A 22,457-nucleotide genomic window follows, 5' to 3' on the forward strand; every position below is an offset into this window, starting at 1 on the left:
GTTTGAAAAGCATCCTCATATATTCAAGTCCTTTTTGTGTGCTTACTTTATTAAGTTATTTAGTTGGTAAAGACTTGAGAGTGATTTCTGAAGTCTGAAGTGATTTCTGGGCTGGTATAGCAACTCCCATCACTTGCAGAAACAAACAGTCACTAAATTCTTGTCTGATAATGACAAATTTACTCTTCAAATAAGTCTATGACTAAGGGAGTCATTTTTTTTTGGGTTTCTAGTGTTCTCCCAAGTGGTTATTTATTTCTGGAACTTATTTATAGAAATGGTATTGTTATGCTATTTTTTTGCTAAATATAAATTCTATCAATCATTGCATTTTTGCGTATCTTTATTATTGTAATCTTTTTGATGGTTTCAACTTTCAGATACCCATTTCTTAGAACCTGTTCTTGAATGCTAGGCCGAAGTTTGAATTTGTTGTGCACTTGTGATGCTTTAGCCATTTGATGTAGATGAAACCCATGTGTTTTGTTTTTAACTTTTTTCTAACTATTCTTCAACAACGTTTCTTGTGTTTGATTACGTTATCCAGTTCTAGAACATGGACATGCAAGGATGTCATTTCATTTGATTTTTTGCTTTTAACTCTACTGAATGCATGAAAATGATCACATTTGACTTTTCTACATTTATGTAGTTTATTTTTACTAATTAACATTTTTGTATTGAATATCTTTTGTTTTTTAACTAGTATTCATGTTTATTTTGTTAGTAGTCCAGGATTCAAACCATTGGTTATTCAAGCTAACTGAGGTTACCCTACATGCGAGGACATTATATTGATTGAACATCATCATTTATGTTTTTTGAATTCTCTTAAGCGTCAGCTTTGATCTCTTATAATCTGTATTCTATTATTTCATAATTTACATTTTTTGTATTGCATGTTTGTCTTCCTTTTTTGAAACAATGTTTGGCTCATTCTATCTGACTGACAGGCTGCTGTACACGAGAGGATATGGTTCTGTTTGGACATTGTGGTATTGAAGTCTGTTTTGGATGCTTGGAAGTCTTTTTCTACCATCATTTGTATAGAGTTTTTTAATTTACCTTTTTTTGTATATTTGTAGTTCTTTCTTGAAACATTGTCCATGTTCATTTGCTAGGAGGCGAGGATTGAAACCTGGGGAAATTCTCTATAATTAATGGTCTGCTTTATGTGTGAGGAGAGTTTTAACTTTTTTTGCATTCAAGTCTTTGCTAAATGCTGTGAAGTGTTAATTTCTATTCTGAGGAAGCAGTGTATGGAATTCTAAAATGTTTCATCACACTAATCAAAATTGGCTGATTGACCAATCCTCCAAGCCTTTTTTAGTCTTCTATACAAGTCAGCTTTCTGTTTGATATATACTGAAAACTTCTGAGATTCGTTTAAATTCAAATTTAAGCCTGGTATTCTAGCATATATAAAGGTTCCCAACCTACTTTCAAACATCTTAACATTGGGAGATGTGTTAACAATAGACTCCCAAAATTTAATAGGAATGTCAGATTGTATGAGATTAGTGGAAAGAGACAGTGAATTTGTTAAGCCTGTCAATTCTATGTAAGCTATGTTACAATCTAGTCATTGATAATATAGGGTTCTGTTTATTTGGCAAGGTGTGGAGAATTGTTGAAATCACATAATATCTGAAGTAATATACCAACATTGAGAACAATTTAACAATTTCTACCTTAAATTTGAGAAAGCTTGTAACCCCATGGGGTCAATGCTACAGCAGAAATTAATAATTTAGGGTTTGGTTTTGATGAGCTTGTCATTTTTAATATCTGAATTTCAAGTAACAGAATTAGTTTTCAGAGAAATAAGTGACTATTAAGGGTAGAGCATGACAATCACACCCGCAGACAAAATCCTCTTTTGCATTACACATAACTTGCACAGTAGATGTGTTCCAGGTATGATATTTATTGGACTGCAAGTATCCATGAACAATTAACCAGCGCCAAAACGTTTCCTCACAAAGCCACATAATATTTAACTCTATTGTCACTTTCACGGGGTTTTGCTTCCTGTTCTCCCAAGACCATTGCATTTACATCTATAAATAACTTGTGACCTTGTTTTGCAGCTTAAACTGAAAAACTCAATTTCCATTCTGGTCATGTTGTCATACCAGCATATGGTAGAAGTAACAACTAGATGCAAGGCTAGAGAATTAATAGAGACTATAGTATAGGTTTCTCCAAGGAATGTTACCCGAGGTAGGCTCACACAAGGGCCATTATTATAATAAGGTAGGTATGACTTGAGCATCTTGGGTCACACACCATTCTCCATCAAAAGGGCTGGTTTATTGCTCCCCTATGGAACTCAAATTTGTATTTACCTCATACTGATATATTGGCAAATTGATTGTCACTTTTTGGTCAATTCAATTTGTGTTCTTGTGGTCCGTTTGCAAAGTTAGTCATGTCACATGGTCTGTATTCTTTGACTACAACTTTTGTAGGCTGACGGTGATTGTCTAAGTCTTAACAAAGAATAATGAGGATGTTTGAGATAACGTCAAAGGCATAGCCAAGGGGAAATAACTAAAATATGGCTAATGATTCAACTGTAGCATATCCACTTCACACAACTTTGTGCACTCAACTGTGAGGGTGAACCATATGAATTCTCTAGGTGGGATGGAGATTGGTCTGTTTGGCTCAATGTTCCACTTAATGGTCAAGTCTTAGAATTTTTCTTTAGCTATGAAAGATGGCAAAGGTTAACTTATTTTTCCACCTAAGTGCACTTTTATAATGTCCCAATTGAGATTTTCGTTGACGATACAAGTGGGCGTCAAGGACAAACTCCACTAAAAGTTTTGCTTTTGATTAAAGTTTTACATAGTTCCACCATGCAGTGGTAATAAAAGTGAATCTTGTTCTCTGCCTAGCAAATGCCTTGAGAAGCTTCACCTTAAGATTATTTTTTGCGCAAGTCCCGAGAATCGCCACCTACATTTGCGAAAGTTGGTAGGGATAGTCGAGAGTTCCATCCATAAAAAGTCAAGTTGCCTATGAAACATGGTAGGTTGTGAATAAGTCTTTGCGAGGGTGTAGAAGCGGTAACCTTGGGCACACTTTTTGAGTGGGTTAAACCACTAAATACTTTTACCCGATAGAAAACATGGACTTATACGACTTTTTGAGTGGGTTAAACCACTAATACTTTTACCCGATAGAAAACATGGACTTTACGACTTTTTGAGTGGGTTAACCACTTAATACTTTTACCCAATAGAAAACGTGGTCTTTTCCGACTTTAGATAAGTCCAATACCACGAAGTTGTGTATCAGAGTTAGCGAAGTCTAATACCATGGTATCAAACTTTCATGAGGTTCGAATCCAATTGTTAGTTATCATATTTTTGTGAAGTCCAATATTGGGGTGTGGTGCTTTCATGAAGCTCGATAACAAGTTGTGTACCAGAGTTAGTGAAGTCTAATACCGTGGTATCAACACGGTATCAAACTTTCATGAAGTTCGAAACCCATTGTTAGTTATCATCCTTCTGTGAAGTTCAATATTGGGGTGTTGGGCTTTCATGAAGCTCGATAACAATTGATAGGATTAGACTTTCATGAAGTTTGAAACCGGGGCATTAGATTTTCATAAAGTTTGATATTAGTTTCAGGTATTGGAATTTTGTGCTCTAATATTGGAGTGTTATAATTTCATTAGTTCTGATAGATAGCTGTTTCTGGATTAAATTGTGTACAATATTTTTGTATCAATGTTTTGGATCACACTCCGTGATCCATCATAATTAGGATAATGAGAGCCAAAAGAATCATAATAGGTGTGAAGTTGCAGACCCACAGTATAAAAAAGAAAGGGGATAAGAAAGGAAGCACATAGATTGAGGGAACAAGAAGGCAAATAATATGAAAGTAAGACCAAAAAATAAAAAAAAGAGAAAATATATGAAAAACAATAAAACACTAAAGAGGAGAAAATCACAGAAAAAAAATGGAAAAATAAAAAGAAAAACAAATAAAATAAAACAGAAGTACAAATATATATAAGAGATTAAATAATAAATGCAAACATTTGATAAAATAACAACTATAAAATGAAAATAATAATATCATATTTATATATTTAAATGCTACATATAAGAATGCAATAAGTAGGTTTAGAAAATAAGCATAAAATATATAAATGTATACAAATTAGAATAAATATAAAGGCAATACCTCAAAATAAATAAAGATGAATAAATATTAAATCACTCGAGCAAAGTGGAGACAAAAAAAAAGAACATATGATTGGAAATAAAGACAAAAAAAAAGAACATATGATTGAAAATATATATATATATATATATATATATATATATATATATATATATATATATATATATATATGCAAAACATATATATTAGCAAAAGAAAGAGTATAATAATAATAATAACACAGAGAAATATGTGTACACATGTAGATATATACATATCCCTATACATACCCTTACACGAAAGTCTATAACTAAGCAAAACCACACAAAACAAATACTACAAACAAAAATGAAAATCAAGGAAGGAACAAGGAAAGACAAGGAAGAGGGGAAAGGTGAAAAATGAGAGAAAGCCGGAAGAGAAAGAAAGAGAAAACATGAAGGCCAAGGGGAAAAGAGGAACAAGCAAAGAAAGAGAAAGAAACAAAAAAGGAAGAAGCCACAAAGAAGGCAACACAACAAGAAAAATAAAAGAAATAAACACCTAAACAAGAGAGAAGGAACGAGGAAAAAGTACAAAAGTAGATAAGGGAGAACCAAAAGAGAGAAGGGCCTAGCACAAATAGCATCAAGGTGAGGAGAAGAAACAAACAAGCCAAGGGTTGGGGAGGAGAGAAGAATGAACAAAAACAAGTGAAGGCTAAATTGAGGTTGGAAAGAAGTGGTATCTAAGAAGCACAAAGACTCCAACCATCATCACGGTTGAGGTTGGTAGGGTGATTGTATATTTCAATGGCTTCCTTGAGTTTTCTTTTGAAGAAGTTGTCTTCTTTGAATAAGACTTGGGTGCTTTCAAGGCAAATATGGTGTTTGGTCAAGGAGTGATCAACAAGAGCTAATTTCAGAGTTTGCTCATGTTTGAAATCTGCACTATGTTCTTTGATTTGAGTACAAAATGAGTGTCTAGTTTCACCTATATAAGGAGTGTCGGAAGAGAAATCAATCTTGTAGATATCGGAGTCAAGAAAGATGTCTCTATGATTTTGAGAGGGGGATACAATTCTTCAACAAAGAAAAGGGTTTGAAAGAACATTGAAAACCTTTCTTAGAAAGAATCTTTGCAATTTTATTGGAAATGCCTTCAATGTAAGTGATGGAAGCACAAGGGAGGACTTGAGGTTGGGTGGGTTTGTTTATGGAGTAAAAACAAGACTTGACATTGTTAAAGGATCTAGCAACTCTTGGCTAAGGATTTCCTCATGACAAATGCGATATGCTCTCATGGCAAGGCTTTTTAGAATGCCATTTTTTTGGCTAGGGTAGTGATGAGAAGAGGAGTGAAGGTAGAGGTTGGTGTGGGTAGCTTTGCGATAAAATCATTGACCAAGAGAGATATCCGACTCCTTTATGATCAAAATATCTATGAATGAGAGATGGTTGTCAATCAAGCTCCTTGGTGAAGGAAATGTTGTGGGCTAGTTCTAATACTAGCTGTCAGGGATTTGACTTTTGTATATACCAAGGTGTTAGATTTTTGTGTATTCTGATATTGGAGTGTCTAATAATTGTGAAGTTCGGTATCGAGGTGGTGGATTTTCATGAAGTTTGATATCGAGATGGTGGATTTTCATGAAGTTCAATATCTATAGCTAGGTATTGAACTTTCTTAAAGTTTGACCTTGGGGTGTCATACTTTCATGAAGTTTAATGCTGGTGCATTGCACCATGGGAAGCTTGATGCTAAGGTATTAAGCTAGGAGAAGCTTGATGAGGCATTAGATTTGTGGGCATCGTAATGCCTTTTGGGGATTAAGGCTTTGCATGACCTTTGGTAAAAAGGATAAACTTTTTGCCCATTAGAATTTGGAGAATGGTTGACTAGAGAGGATTTGAAGATGTTCCAATGGTTTTGGGGAAACTTGACACTTGTGCATGGCTTAGTTTTGGTGCCACCCATGGTGTTCTATCTCATGATATTTTTAAGTCTAATGTTGAGTGGTTTTCATAATGCCACTTTTATTTAAAAAAATTGTTGGTCCATGTTTTTTTTCTGTTAATGTCCCAGGTGTGTGGCTTGGAGCATTACATGTGATATGTAAGGATTTTAAGGTTTGAAATTTATGGTTTAAGTATTTAAAACTTTCTTATTAGGTAAACTGTGATTTTCTTAGCATTTAAGGTCAAAGAAAAAATATGTAAATGATAGTATATATTATTGTAATATATGCATTTGAATGATATATATGAATGTATTTATATGCAACTGAATTTGTAAAATTTGTGATATTGAATAAATATAAGAAGATCAAATATAAGTTATTATAATGGAGTTGGATTAAAGAGAGCTCTACTAAGATTTTTTGACTAAATTTTACATCCATGTGTGATAATACTTTAAAAAGGAGTTAAATATTGGGATTGGGAAAATGAGATATGCTCAATGTGATCTTTACTTGAATTGACCAAATATTTGTTATTATTCTCAATCCTCCAAACATAAGGTTTTAGATTGTATTTTTGTTTCTCCTCATCAAAAAATTCCACACAAACAACTTTTGGGTTGATGCCTCATACAAAAAAGGATGAAGGTTTGTCTTCAATTGTAATTTGTAAAAGCCATGAGTTCTAGAAATAAAAATTATACCCTAAGACTTCCTTTAGCTCTTTGGGACATGGTACTAAGGTGGTTATGAAACTTTCTAAACCAAAGAATATTGTTCCTTCCCACACCAGGGAGATTTTTGCTAAGGAGAAATACGTTTGAGCTCTAATAGTAGCTTCTTCATTGTCTTAGCTAACAAACCCTTTTGTCCAACATGCTTCCCCTCCTTTGGTTGCACATTAGATGTGCCAAGCCAATCGATGCATTTGAAAGGAGGACAATTTGTTCCAAAAAAATGACATCTAGGCCAACATAACTTCTAAATAGGAAGTTATGATTCAAGCAAGGTTATTCTTTAAAATGTTTATTCCTCTCTTAGTGAGTTGGATAGCAAAAAAAATGAATATTGCAACTCATTTACAAATCACATGTCCCAGAATGTTTGAGGTTGGATAGACCTATCAAGGAAGTATTATGTTTATGATGCTACACTCTAATTTCTACGTTTGGACATTCTCTACTCACAAGAGGTTAAGGTTTCTAGTCTCTTGCTTTCTATAGCTTTCCATGTTAATTGATCTTGTAGTTATTTTTTGTTGCATTCATGAAGTACGTTGAGGTGGTATCGTTACGTTTGTCTCTCCTACGTGATGTCAATACCTTGTTTCCTAGGGATGCGATCCCACCAACCACATATTATGGGCCCTTTTAACATTAATAATAATTCCTTTGTAGTTATTAATGCTTATGCTTTCAATTATGTTGTTGAGAGATCTAGCCTTTGGAGATGAATTTTCAATCTATTTCTAGTCACCACTTGGGTTATGTGTGAGGAATTTAATACAATAGAGATGACCTATCATAAATGCAAGCCTTTGCCTATGCACTAGAAAATTGGTGATAGAATCGCTTGGTGTTTCATGGTAAATAAATTGGGACTTTTTGATCCCAATCTTGGCTACAACTAGGATCATTTGACATGGTACACTTGGAACAAGTTAAGAGTTGGGCCCAACAAAATAATTAAACATCTAGATCATGCCATGTTGTGAGCTTAATTGTTCTTTTATTTCTCTAGTTGTTATTCCTTTTTGGTGGAGCCTCTATCTAATATTATCCTTTTTGATCACTTTATAATATGATTTTTTTATTGCCCAATCGTAAATCTACATTAGCATGCATTCAACATGTCTTGAATTTAGAACCATGCCACATGCATAGTGTTGGCTATTTATCTTGGTGGAATGATGCCATGACATGCATAACTCGTTCTTCTATATTTATGTGCATTAGTTGGCATTCTTTCATTACCTACCCCACAATGATACCACCTCGAAGCTCCACCAAACCACCACTTCAATGGAAGTACAACCATGTAATTCTATTTCTCAACTTTGAGTGGTTTAGCTTCATCACTAGAAATAGCTTGTAGATGATCATGCAATGAGAGATCAAATCAAAGGTCAAATTCATTAGTTTAAGCTAGGAAAAAAGGCCTATAATTTTTTTTTTTGAGGTTTCATGTAGTCCACATTCTTCTCAAACCTTTAAGAAATCAAGGGGTAATAGGTTCTCAAGGAGCTTGTTGACGTTCTATAGTCATTTTTATGACACTATGAACAAATTTGCTGCTCAAGAGTACACTATAGCTCAATCTACTTATTTACAAACAATGCTTTAAGGTGGTTCCTTTTCAAGTTTGAAATTCCTATTGCATTATTTATGATCAAATTCTCAAGAAAATTGTTTGGTAGGTTGCTTTATTTATGCCTACACTTTATGAGTTACCTTATTAATCTTACAAAGGTTTTTGGGATAACATGGACAATAACCTTCACAATGTTCATCTTGAATCTTTTCATTCCAAATCTTTTAAAATTTAATTGACAAGGGAAACATTAAAATCATACTTAAATATGAAGATCTACAAAATTATTGTTTAGGAAATATCTCTTATGCTCCAACTAATGCTTCTTTAACTAGTTTATCATGAGAAAATTGACTTCATTAAATCTAGATTCAACTTGGAAAATATTATTATTGTTTGGGAAGGAATGGAGTGACATAAAATTCTCAACTATTGGTGTATAATCATGCTTAGGTGGCAAGATAGAGGTAGTGAGGTTGGTAGGTTTTGTTAGGGTTTTAAGGTAGAATAGAGCAATAAAAAATATTAAATATAATGTATAATAAGAGAGGAAATGAAAAGATCACAATAACACAAAGATTTAACATGGTTCACCAAATGTGGGCTACATCCACTAGAGAGAAAACCGTCCACTTCTTTTCTATTGTCTAGTGAAGAACAAATTACAATATGATATCCAACTGAAATACAAGGCCCTCATAAAATAGGATTTTTTTCTAGGGCAAATAAGAGCATACAAAATATCCACAGTTAGATCTACAACCTAACAATAAATGGTCAGGATTCACAATAATAAATTATAAATAAAATTTTGTTTTGAGGGCACTGCCCTTGAAAACCCCTGTTGGGGCGCCCTACCCCATGTACCCCCCTTGCAACCTCTCGCGCTCACGTGTCAATAAAAAGTGATCTAGGAGAAAAATGCAATTGAAAAATTTACCAAAATTTAAGCCCAACAACATGAGTAGTTGCCACATACCAACAATCTCCCACTTGGAGACTGATTAGGCTCCACACCAAACAATCTCCCACTTGGAGATTGATCCTATACGAACACCATTGTGCTTGTAGCTCCCATCAGATTGATGTACCTAGACTTGGATTGTTTCTCATTTCCACTGTGATCAAGTGTGAAGGCTAAGTAAAACTAAACAGGAAGCCAATTTCTCTCGAACGACTACCTTGGTCAATATATTTGTAGGATTCTAGCTAGTGTGTATCTTCTTTAGCTTTAACTGTCCATCCTCTTAAAACTAAGCATATGAAATGGTATCCAAGTTGTATGTATTTTATCTTGGAGTGAAAGGATGAGTTCTTTGCAAGATGAACGAGACTTTGACTATCACTATACAACTTGCTATTCTCCTTCTACTTGCTTAATTCCTCCATAAACCGTTGTAACCAAATCATCTCCTTACTAGGCTTTGTAGCAACAACATACTCTACTTATGTGGTGGAGAGTACAACTGATGAATACTAAGAGAAGGGGGGGGGGGGGGTGAATTAGTATTCCAAAAAATACTGTACTCAAACAGTCTAGTAGTAAACCGGTAAAACAGTTTTACAAACAAACCGGTTAACACACATGCAAACCAAATAGAAAATAAGGCATTCACCCACAAAAGAACAATCACCATAACACAAGAGATTTTGACGTGGAAACCCAAATGGGAAAAACCACGGTGAGATGAAACTCACAAGTAACTATTTGCAGAATAGTAACCAGACCGGTTAAGGTCATACAATGTTCTTTACCAAAATAGATCTTGTTAGGAACCTCAATCTCTGTTAGGAGATAAGTCTGATTAAAGACTACCTTGTGAGAGGATTTCAGATCCACAGTTGTGAACCACCTTGTTAGAGGATTTACAAAGGCTCTGCCAAGCCTACCCGGTTAAGGGTTTCAATACTTGTTGAAGATGTGAGTAATCAACAAGTGAGTGATCTAAATACTAGCACAATATGCTTGGTTAGATCCTTGATAGCTCATTATTAATGCATTTTAGCATTACTTCAGTCTTCAGACACTTCTCACACTATTCCTTCACACAGACCTATTTTTCTTCAGTGATCACTTATACAACAATCTCAATAATCACTTTAAACCCTAACAACAACTAAAACCCTAGACATGATGTCCTTAAAAGGAATCTGATTTCATGTCGGTCCAATAGGATTACATTACAAGTTCCTAGGTTTAGTGTATCTAGACACATTTGGTAACACGACACAAAATCATCGTCAAAGTGTCGGTGGATGGTAACTCATCACAAAAATATACCGGTTGGTAACTCATCACAGAGTATTACCGGTTTATACAACTTTACCGATTACCGGTTGGTAACTCAGAGTAATACCAGTTCAATTATTAAACAGATTACCGGTTGACAAAAATGAAGACTGAGAAAATGATAATTGCTGCTTTAGTTCCTTTGCTCCGTTCCGCTTGAGATCCTCGAACCGCTTGAGGTCTTCATGCCGCTTGAGATCGGTAAACACTTTCTGCAAAACACCGATAGTCTAAAGACTACAACATAATACCGGTTTGGAACAAATACCGGTTGAGCATAACTCATATATTCAAAAAGTGATCTCATAGCAAGTGTGTGTCCATCAATGACAATCACAACATAATCATCAAAAATGCCAACAATCTCCCCCTTTGGCATTGATGACAACACTTATGAAATTTTTTGACATCTAAGTGTTTTACAAAAAAAATGCCATAATCAAAATTACTCCCCCTAAGCATATACACTATCCCTTTGCAGAAAATACAATGTATACTACTCCCTTACAGAGATAAACATGAAAGTATACATAGCATGCATCAAAATTTTAAATCCAGAATACTTCTCCCCCTTTGCCAACGATGACAAAATATAGCTGAATAACCCCTGTTTCAATTAGCATGAAAAAAAAAGTGTTTATGACAATAAAGAGTGAAACTTGTCAAAAACAGATTTAAAGTCCTGCATAAGTTGTTTCATGGATAAGGTCCATGACTCAAGCAATGAGGTAGCAACCTCATTCTCTGTTTGCATTTGATAGACCTGTTCTTCCATGGCATCCAAGGTACTCATCTCTTGAGTGACCGTTAGGGCATCTAGATTGAGATAACATTTCTGGAGTATTTGCAGTCTTGGTAATAAAACTAGTTGAAGTTCCTACAAATCTCGTGTCCGGTTGTTGATCTCTTGCTCTATTCTTGCAGACTGGATTTGAAACCGGTGAACGGTTTTGTTAGGGCAGAAATGTAAATGAAATGACAAAAATAAAATGAAACACATTTCCATTCAAATTCATGAAGTACTTGCTGCATAATAAAGGCAGCGAACAGTTTGCACAGTTACACAAAAACTGTCGGATGGAACAAATAAGTTATAACTGTACAAAAACTAATAAAATCAAACAAAACTAAAATTAACCTAAAATTACTAAGTTTTAACCTAAAGATTAATACATTAACATCTCCCCCTTAATCTGAAGGAGTTAAACCAATCATTTCACGAAATTTTTCAAACTTAACACGACCCAATGCTTTGGTAAGTATATCTGCAGGTTGGTCTGTAGTAGCACAATATTGAGGGGAGATACTGCCATCTTTCACATAGTGCCGAATAAAATGAAACTTGGTGTTGATATGTTTGGTACAATCATGAAACACTGGGTTCTTAGCCATTTTTATAGTAGATTGATTGTCAATAAAGAGTGGTGTGGAAGAAGCTTGTGGTGCCTGCAAATCTGCAAGAACTCTTCAAAGCCATAAGATTTCTCTAGTTGCCTCAGATGCTGCTATATATTCTGCTTCTGCAGAAGAGAGAGTTGGGACTAGTTGCTTTTTAGATTTCCAAGAGATTACAGCAGAACCAAGAGACATTAAGTAACCAGATGTAGATTTTCCATCATCCATATCACCTGCATAATCTGAATCTAAATAACTAAGCAAAGAAAATTTTGATATCTTGGAGTATTTAAGCCCATAGTTTTGAGTGCCCTGTAGATATCGAAGAACCCGTTTGGCTACTAACCAATGAGTTTCTCTAGGTTGTTGCATAAATCGTGACAGAACTCCAACAGAAAAAGAAATATCAGGTCGAGTAGTTGTAGCATAAATCAAACTGCCAACTAGTTGCCTATAAGAAGTTGCATCAACCAAATCAGAGGAATCATTAGATGAAAGTTTGAGATTTTGCTCCATAGGAGTGCTGAGAGGCTTGCAATCAGCCATACCAAACTTTTTGAGAAGATCACCAATATATTTTTGTTGACTGATGAAGATAGATTGGGGGTTTTGAATCACCTCAATTCCCAAATAGTAATGAAGATGACCCAAATCAGTCATATCAAAACCTTGCTGCAATCCTTCTTTTACATTTTGAATATTAGCCTCACTAGTTCCAGCGATAAATAAATCATCCACATAAACAATAAGATAGACAATAGTACCATCAATCTGTTTAACAAAAAGAGTTGCATCATCAAATTCAAAGTGATGAAAATTCAACTGCAAGAGATGCTCAGTGAGTTTTTCATACCAGGCTCGTGGGGCTTGTTTTAAACCATACAATGATTTTATAAGCTTGCATACCTTGTCCTCTTTACCAGGAACTTCAAAGCCTTCAGGTTGAGTCATATATACTATTTCTTTAAGATCACCATTCAAGAATGCAGTTTTAACATCCATGTGATGGATGTTCCAACCATTTTGGGCTGCTAAAGCCAACAAAACACGAATTGTAGTCCATTTTGCTGTAGGGGCAAATGTTTCATCATAGTCTATGCCCTCTTTTTGAGCATAACCTTTGGCAACAAGGCGTCCTTTGTGTTTATCAAGTGAACCATCAGCGTTATATTTATTTCTAAAAATCCACTTACAACCGATAGGTTTACAATAAAGAGGAGGATCAACCAACTCCCATGTGCCATTATTCAAAAGTGCATTATACTCATGTTGCATAGCTTGCCTCCAAAATGAAATATGATGAGCTTCTTTATAGGAATTTGGTGTTGAGTCGATTGTGAGATTGAGCTCATCAATAGACTCAAGGTTATCTAAAATATTAGATTGAGCTTGTAGCCTTGCTTTATAAGAACTTCTTGTACCTGTTTTACCTATTTCATCAGGTCGCAAATCTTTCAAAGTTTGTTGAACTTGTTTGGTCCACCTATGAGAGGATTTTTGTGGGACAATAGATGTTTCTATTTGTAGATTAGAATCTTCATTGGGAGGTAATGAGTCAGGCTCATCATTAGTGAGAACATCACTATGAGAAGGGGCTTCTTCTGGTACATGAAGAGGTGGAGCATCATGAGTTGAGGTAGCTTGAGATGCAGGTTCTACACATGTATTCATTCCTCCAGAGTGTAAAATCTCAGAAGAATTTTCTATCCAAGGAGAAGATGTGGCAAATTTATCAAGTTGTTTTAACTCATTTTCAATATGTGTATCACTTTTGAAAGATTCACAAAATACAACATCACGAGCAATAAAAAACTTTTTATGAACTTCATCATATAATCTATAGGTTTTTGAAGTTTCAGAATAGCCCCAAAAAATGCACTTATAACTATGATGATGCAACTTATTCCTTTTTTCTTTAGGAATCAAAGCATAGCAAATAGAACCAAAAATTCGAAGGTGTCGAATAGTTGGAGGATAACCAAACCAAACCTCATATGGAGTTGTTTGGTGAAGAGCAGATGATGGAGATCTATTACGAAGATAGACTGCTATTCTTGCTGCTTCAGCCCAAAAATATAACTTGATGCCTTTGAAATATAACATTGCTCGAACCATGTTCATGATAGTTCTATTCATTCTTTCAACAACACCGTTTTGTTGAGGAGTGCCTGGAATAGTGAGATGATGCTGAATACCATTTTGACAAAGATAATCCTCAAAAATTAGAGAAGTAAATTCTCCACCATTATCTGTTCGAAGAGTACCAATTTGAGATTGAGCCTGATTTTCAATCATAACACGAAATCTTTTAAAAGTGTCAAAAGCCTTTGATTTTTGCTGCAAAAAATAAATCCAAGTCATGCGACTATAATCATCAATAAACAACATAAAGTACTTAGATCCTCCAATAGAAGTTACTGGTAAAGGCCCACACAAATCTGAATGAATGAGTTGCAATTTTCTATGTGCTCTCCAGGTGGAATGAGGAAAAGAATTTTTATGTTGTTTGGCAAGAATACATGCTTCACATTTTTCAATTGATTTAGAAAAAAATGGCAAACCATCAACACCATTCTTTTGCATGGTATGAATGCTATCATAACTAATATGCCCCAATCTTGCATGCCATAAAAGGCTTGGTGATAGACTCTCTTCTTCAGTAAGATATGCAAAATTTTTAGAAGTAGTTGCACCATTTAGTTTTAATAATCTTCCATCTTCACACCCAGTGAAAACAATTTGATTGTTAGATGTTTTTCTTACAACAACCTGCCCATCTTTTAAGAAAATAGAATAGCCTTTTTGTCGAATCAATACTAATGATAGCAAATTTCATTGTAATTCTGGAATAAATAATACATCATGAAGCACAAGGTCTTGAAGATAAGGCAACTTAAATCGAATAGTTCCTTTTCCAAGAGGTTTCAGACTAGATTTATCTGCTAAATAAATTGGACCATAGGCACCTTCATGAAATTCTTCAAAACAATCACGCCGAAATGTCATATGTTGTGTGGCTCCAGTATCTAAGATCCAAGAATCATACCATGAGGAATTAGATGTAAAATCTGAAACAGAAAGCACATATTGATCACTATCACTGTCACAAGCAAATTGGGCTGCTCCTGAAATTTTATCCTCTGAAATTTTATCATCACTGTGCATTTTTGTTTTATCTTTCTGTTTAAATGAATTTTCTCTAAAACTTTCTATCTTGTCCCATGAGAGCTTACATTCATGCGCTTCATGACTACCTTTTCTACCACATCTTTTACAATATAAATACTGCCTATCATTTTGATTATCATGTTGCCTCCATTGAGCTCTAGTTTTTCCTTTATCATTATAACTATACTTTGAAGAGATTTTATTGATAGATTTTTCTTTTTGATGAGCAAAACAAACATTTTCAGTAGTATTATCTATTTTCCTTCCAAAAGCTTTTTCACGTTCTGCTAACTTTTCAACCAATGTATCAAATGAAATGGTTTTCAATTGATTACTTGCTTGAAGAGACTCTAGATAAGTGGAATGTGTTGGAAGAAGTGCCTTGATGAAAGCAGTGAGATAGATATCAACTTTTCCACCCGCAGCATCAACATCATGTTTTATAGCTCTGATTTCAGAAGCCAAACTCATAACATCACCATTTTTCAATTCAAGATTAAACAATTTTAATTGTAACTGAATAAACTCTAATTCTGAATGAGAATCAAATAAATCTTTTAATTTGTGAAGGGCTTCCCATGCAAATGTGCATCCTTGTATATGTCGATACACATCTCCAGTAACAGAAGCTCTTATCAAAGCCAAAGCTTTGGAATTTTTATATTGCCAAATTTCTTTTTCTTTAGCATCAATTGGTGTTGTAGGTTGGGCATTTCCATCACAAATTTTAGACCATAAATCATTAAAAATGAGAGTGTTTTCAATTTTTCTATGCCATTCCATCCAATTATCTTTGCCTGTTAAAGTTTCTCCAATCAATGAAACAATAGACTGCATTCTGAATTTAAAATAAATAAACACAATTTGCAAGGCCTGCAACTTTAAAATAACTTCTCAATCCTTTAAAAATAGAGAATAAATAAATTGATATCACCTGAATCAATTTATTGTTTCTGTAGAATTCTCTACTCTTATTTCTCCGCTCTGATACCACTGTTAGGGCAGAAATGTAAATGAAATGACAAAAATAAAATGAAACACATTTCCATTCAAATTCATGAAGTACTTGCTGCATAATAAAGGCAGCGAATAGTTTGCACAGTTACACAAAAACTGTCGGATGGAACAAATAAGTTATAACTGTACAAAAACTAATAAAATCAAACAAAACTAAAATTAACCTAAAATTACTAAGTTTTAACCTAAAGATTAATACATTAACACGGTTTTCCCATAAGTGGTGAAGGAATCATACGACGGCTTGAAGGTGCTTATGAATGACTGCAGGTCAGATTGTAGTTTTTCTTTTTGAGCAAGCACATCATCACATAATAAATGGGGTTGGCTTATCTTATTGAGTAGCAGATTCCCCTCATCTAGAGCATCCCTGATGTCTTTCTGTGCTTTCTGAAGTTCTGTCCGAAGCTCATTCAACTTCTTCACCAAGGCAGTGTTCGGAACCTTTTTATGCTTCTTTTGTGCACTAGCTTCAACAACTTATTCCAGGTTTTGTACATGGTCTTCCACAACTGTGCATAAGAGTTTCAGTTGGGCCAGAGAGGAATCGGTACTAGGGAGGTTGGTACCAGGTATCAAACCGGTAAGAGTGTCCACTGTAGCTTGGATCACGTCTTGCTCCTTCTTCCTCCTTATCACCTCAAGGCATTCTTGAAAAAGCTTAATGCTTTGTAGAAGCTCCGATTCATTTGCTGATTGGAGGTCAATGGGACTGGTAATGTCAGCCGGTTTGGCTTGACTACCGGTTGCCTTTGGGGTCTCCACTTGAGTGCTTTGTGCCGCTCCCTCCTTCTCTTTAGCCCTTAGCTTGTCATCTTCTGCCTTCTTTTTCTCCTCTTCCTCTGTCTTTATTTTCTCTTCTTTCTTCTTCTCCTCTTCTTTCCACTTCTCTTCATCTTCATCCTTCTTCTTCTTCTTCTTCTTCTCCTCTTCCTGCTTCCTCTTCTCCTCTTCCTTTCTCTTGTCCTCTTCCTTTTTCTTCTCCTCTTCATGTTTCTTTTCTTCTTCCTTCCGTTTCTCTTCTTCTTTCTTTTCCGCTTCCTTCTTCTTCTTCTTCTCTTCTTCTTGTCTCTTATTCTCCTCTTCTTTTCTCTTTTCCTCTTCCCGTTTCCTCTTTTCTTCTTCTTTTCTCTTTTCCTCTTTATTTGCCTGTTTCTTCTTTTCTTCTTCCTGTTGCTTCTTCTCTTTCTCTGCCTATTTCTCCTATCTTGCAGCTTCTGTTGGTGTACCCAGAGTAACATCTTCACTCTTCAAGGCATCAACATCAATGGGTTCCATTTGATTAGTGATCGGTTCCTATTCACTGTCATATACCTCATCCGGTTTATTGATTTCCAGTTCTTGCTCAGCTTTCCTATTGGCTTCAGCCACTTGATGCAACTTTAGAGCGGATTGAGCAAGGGAGTGGGTATCTTTTACCACTTCCGGGACTTTTCCTTCTAGCAACATGAGTCTCCTTCTTCTCATGAAGAAGAGGCCCTTATATTTTTCCACAACTATATAAAGTTCAGAATTAGGCACATCAGGAAAGTATTGTGCAAATAATTCCTCTCTTATTTCCTGTTCCTTCTCTATGGCAATGCGCCATTTGTTATCTAAAGAATTATATAAAGAATCAGGTATCTCAGATTTAATTTCTGATGGCCATTGGTCATTAATACATAAATATTTAATGACTTCCTGTTCAACCTCTTCCTTCTCATCATCATTAAAATTATAAAAGCACTCTTTCAAATCACCAAGCACTTTTCTTCTAATATTCTTAATAGTTCTTTGACAATGTGTGAAAGGTTTGTAGGAGGAAATATCAATATTTACTGGTACAGATGTTGCCGGTTCATTGCTGGTTGTCTTTGTCTTTTTCCTTGTTTGCCTAGTCTTCTTAGGCTGTTCTTCAGACACAATGTCCTCTGAGTCTGGTGTGTTGCCTTTTGCCTTTCAGTTTCTTTCAAATGCTTTGGCAGGTGCAGCTTCCGGTTTCTTCTTTGCTGGTGATTGCTTGGTCACTTTGGGACTTGCTGTAGTAATCGGTGCCGATACTGAAGGCACTGCCTTTCCCTTCTTTACTGAAGGTTCTTCAACCAGTGTAACCCTTTCCAAATAGGTGTCGGTTCTTTTTGCCTTTGGGTCAAGGGGCGAGGTGAGTAGAGTAGAGGCATACCCATCCAACATGTCATACATTACCTCATATCCCATGGGTTCCACTTCTTCCTGTCTAGGCTCAACCGCCTCCATTATGCACTCATCAACTTTGATGGTGAAGCAGATGTCATCTTCATATTTCTTGACAATATCACCCGATATTCTCACCCTTTGGCTCATTTTGCATCTGAACTCATCAAAGTATTTGTTCAGAACTTCTGGATAATCGGTTCCAACCGCTTGAAGGCTTTACTTGATTTGCTTTGTAACCGGTTGGTCGACAGACCACTGAATATCTCCAACTCCTAGGAAGTAACCTTGGAAGTAGAAGAACAACCCAACCAACAGTTGTCCAAACTTAAATCTCAAGGCATTGTCCTGTTTAATCGACTTCAGGTTCACCAGAAGTTGCCTTTGCATACAGGTGCATAAATGAAATGATGCATCTTCTTTGATCATCCTGTAAGCTGCATTTACCGCTGCAGCAGAGACAGAGTTGATCCTGATAGCATAGAATGTCCAGTAACCTATTACCATGCAGGCATACTTGACCAGATCATCCTTGATGGGATTGATGGTCATTCCCCATTGGTTTCTCACAGAACCGGTGAGCTTGGTCATTTCGGTCTTGCTGATCTTCCTTAGGGCTGGCACTTCACCGACGTTACATAAACTGGTGATGACATGAATCGCTTCCGATGTGATGTCATGCGTCTGCTCTAAATACATTTTGTCACCATGCACTCTGCTCAGAATGATGCGAATGTGATCATCTGTAAACTCTTCAAGGAAATAGACCGCATTGTGAAGCTTCTTCTTTTCCAAGACGTTGAATTCTGGTTTGATCTTCTTATCCTTCCTGCAGAATAAGCTTAACTGAGAGTGGATCATTAGAGATCCTAGGTCTTTAATTTTACAATCAATATAATTGAAAATGCCTTCCTCGACTATGACACCGATGGGTACTTGGGATAGGGAATTATATTTTGCCTTCTGTTGGATGAAATCTAGTGAATCAACCGGTGCACTAGAGCTAGAGTGTGATGCGGAGGCCATGATAAACAGAGAAATTCAAAAAATACCTTCGTAAATCAAAATTTAGGGCTTGCAAATTCCACTTTGCCACACACTCCTTCGGTTGCTGAAATACCGCTTTGTGTTCTACACTTGACCGACTGATATCTGCTTCAGATTCTTCTTCAAGGTTTTGAAAATCCTTTTAATCGTAGTGCAAATCGCCTTTTGTCACTCTGCACTTGAAAACTTCTTCGCTCAAAAAATGATAAGTGAAAAATGACTTGAAAATTCCTTTTAAATAGATTCTCCACCTACCATAGTAAATGCTCCACTATTAGGGCGCAAACCCTAATTTGCCTTTTACCATTTCTAGTCTTTTGCCAATTGACAGGTATCACATACCGGTTAGGGTCCTTTATCGGTGTAAACCGGGAGTTCAAAATATTTCACTGTTTGCTCCCCCTAAGCTTTTCTAATGCTTAGTTTGCTGGTTCAGTGACTTCCACACTAGGTGCAGAAACCGGTTCTTCTTGAATCACTTCTTCTGACTTCTTTTTCCATGCTTTCTTCATATCCGCTTGAACAGTTTCAACATCAATCTTTCCTTTTGGAGTGACCGGTATATCATTCGATATATTCTTTCTCATCTTGTAGAATCTTCTTGTATGACCCGATTTGTTGCAATGATAGCAAATCATTCTAGGTGCTCTCCAAGGTCCATTATTCATGTTCCCAGTCTTCCTTTTGCATGTTGTAGCAGTGTGACCACTACCATGACAAATCAAACAGGTTGCTCTCCATCCGGTTGCCGCTTGATAGCCACCGCTACCTGACTAGTGATTATAGGTATTAAACCGGTTTGGATTCCGGTTCCTAGAGGGTTTAGGAAAAACTCCTTGACTCCTTTGAGGATACCTTCCAGTGTTGTGCATGATAGACTTGCATTCAAATGCTCTATGCCCAAACTTGTTGCATGCATAACAATTACCATTGAATCTATTGGGTCTAGGCTTATCGTTTAGAAAATGAGGAAAATTATTGTAAGCCTTACTTCTACATACATTGGCAGCGTGTCCTTCCTTGAGACAATTAAAGCAAACAGGTTTGAACTTTTTCTTACCTTTATCCTTTGGTGTCGGTTGCTTCTTTGATGCTCCATCTTTTGTTCCAAAGGTCTCACCTTCCTCATATTCAAAGAAACCAAGTCCATTAGTATTCTTTACTGGTTTATCTGATTCAAGCTTTTGCTCTAGCTTAACAGTCCTCTTATTGAATTTGGCAAGTATTTCCTTTGACTCAGTGAGTTCTTTGGAAATAGTAGCATTGGATTCCTTCAAGATTACATTCTTAGAGATAGCCAAGTTTAGTTCGCCTTGCATTTCTTCTTTTTCCACTTGACTTTCTTGAAGATGAGCGGTAAGTGAACTGATTTCTTGCTTCAGATTGGAGATCTCATGATCTTTGTCTTTTACCAAATCTTCAGTTTTCCTTCGGTTCTCAAGCTCTTGACATATTCGGATAGTCAGTCCTTCCAACTCCTTTCTCAGGTTGGTATTGGATTCATTCAGTTTTTCCACTTCTTGAACTAGGGCTTCCATGTCCACTTCATCAAAAGAACTATTTTCAGTTAGCTCCATCAGTTTTTCAACATGCTCTCTTCTTTTTGCCTGAGAGGCCTTATATTTGACTTTAAGTTCATCATAGGCTTGCTCAGTCCGAGTGAGCTAATGAGTAAGTTCCCTCACAATGTATTCCCCCATATCTCTTTCCAAGTGGTTAGACTTATAGAAAGGTTGGCACTGATACCAATTGATGTATACTAAGAGGGGGGGGGTGAATTAGTATTCATCAATACTGTACTCAAACACTTAAACAGTCTAGCAGTAAACTGATAAAACAATTTTACAAACAAACCAGTTAACACACATGCAAACCAAATAGCAAATAAGGCATTCACCCACAGAAGCACAATCACCATAACACAAGAGATTTTGACGTGGAAACCCAAATGGGAAAAACCATGGTGAGATGAAACTCACAAGTAACTATCTGCAGAATAGTAACCAGACTGGTTAAGGTCATACAATGTTCTTTACCAGAACAGATCTTGTTAGGAACCTCAATCTCTGTTAGGAGACAAGTCTGATCAAAGACTACCTTGTGAGAGGATTTTAGATCCACAGTTGTGAACCACCTTGTTAGAGGATTTACAGAGGCTCTGCCAAGCCTACCCGGTTAAGGGTTTCAATACTTGTTGAAGATGTGAGTAATCAACAAGTGAGTGATCTAAATACTAGCACAATATGCTTGGTTAGATCCTTGATAGCTCATTATTAATGCATTTTAGTATTACTTCAGTCTTTAGACACTTCTCACACTATTCCTTCACACATACCTATTTTTCTTCAGTGATCACTTATACAACAATCTCAGTAATCACTTTAAACCCTAACAACAACTAAAACCCTAGACATGATGTCCTTAAAAGGAATCTGATTTCATGTCAGTCCAATAGGATTACATTACAAGTTCCTAGGTTTAGTGTATCTAGACACATTTGGTAACACGACACAAAATCACCGTCAAAGTGTTGGTGGATGGTAACTCATCACAAAAATATACCGGTTAGTAACTCATCACACAGTATTACTGGTTTATACAACTTTACTGATTACCGGTTGGTAACTCAGAGTAATACCGGTTCAATTATTAAACAGATTACCGGTTGACAAAAATGAAGACTGGGAAAATGATAACTGCCGCTTTAGTTCCTTCGCTTCGTTTTGCTTGAGATCCTCGAACCGCTTGAGGTCTTCATGCCGCTTGAGATCGGTAAACACTTTTTGCAAAACACCGATAGTCTAAAGACTACAACATAATACTGGTTTGGAACAAATACCGGTTGAGCATAACTCATATATTCAAAAAGTGATCTCATAGCAAGTGTGTGTCCATCAATGACAATCACAACATAATCATAAAAAATGCCAACAA

The sequence above is a fragment of the Cryptomeria japonica genome, chromosome 5 (genome assembly GCF_030272615.1).
Source record: "Cryptomeria japonica chromosome 5, Sugi_1.0, whole genome shotgun sequence".
Classification (NCBI taxonomy): Eukaryota; Viridiplantae; Streptophyta; class Pinopsida; order Cupressales; family Cupressaceae; genus Cryptomeria; species Cryptomeria japonica.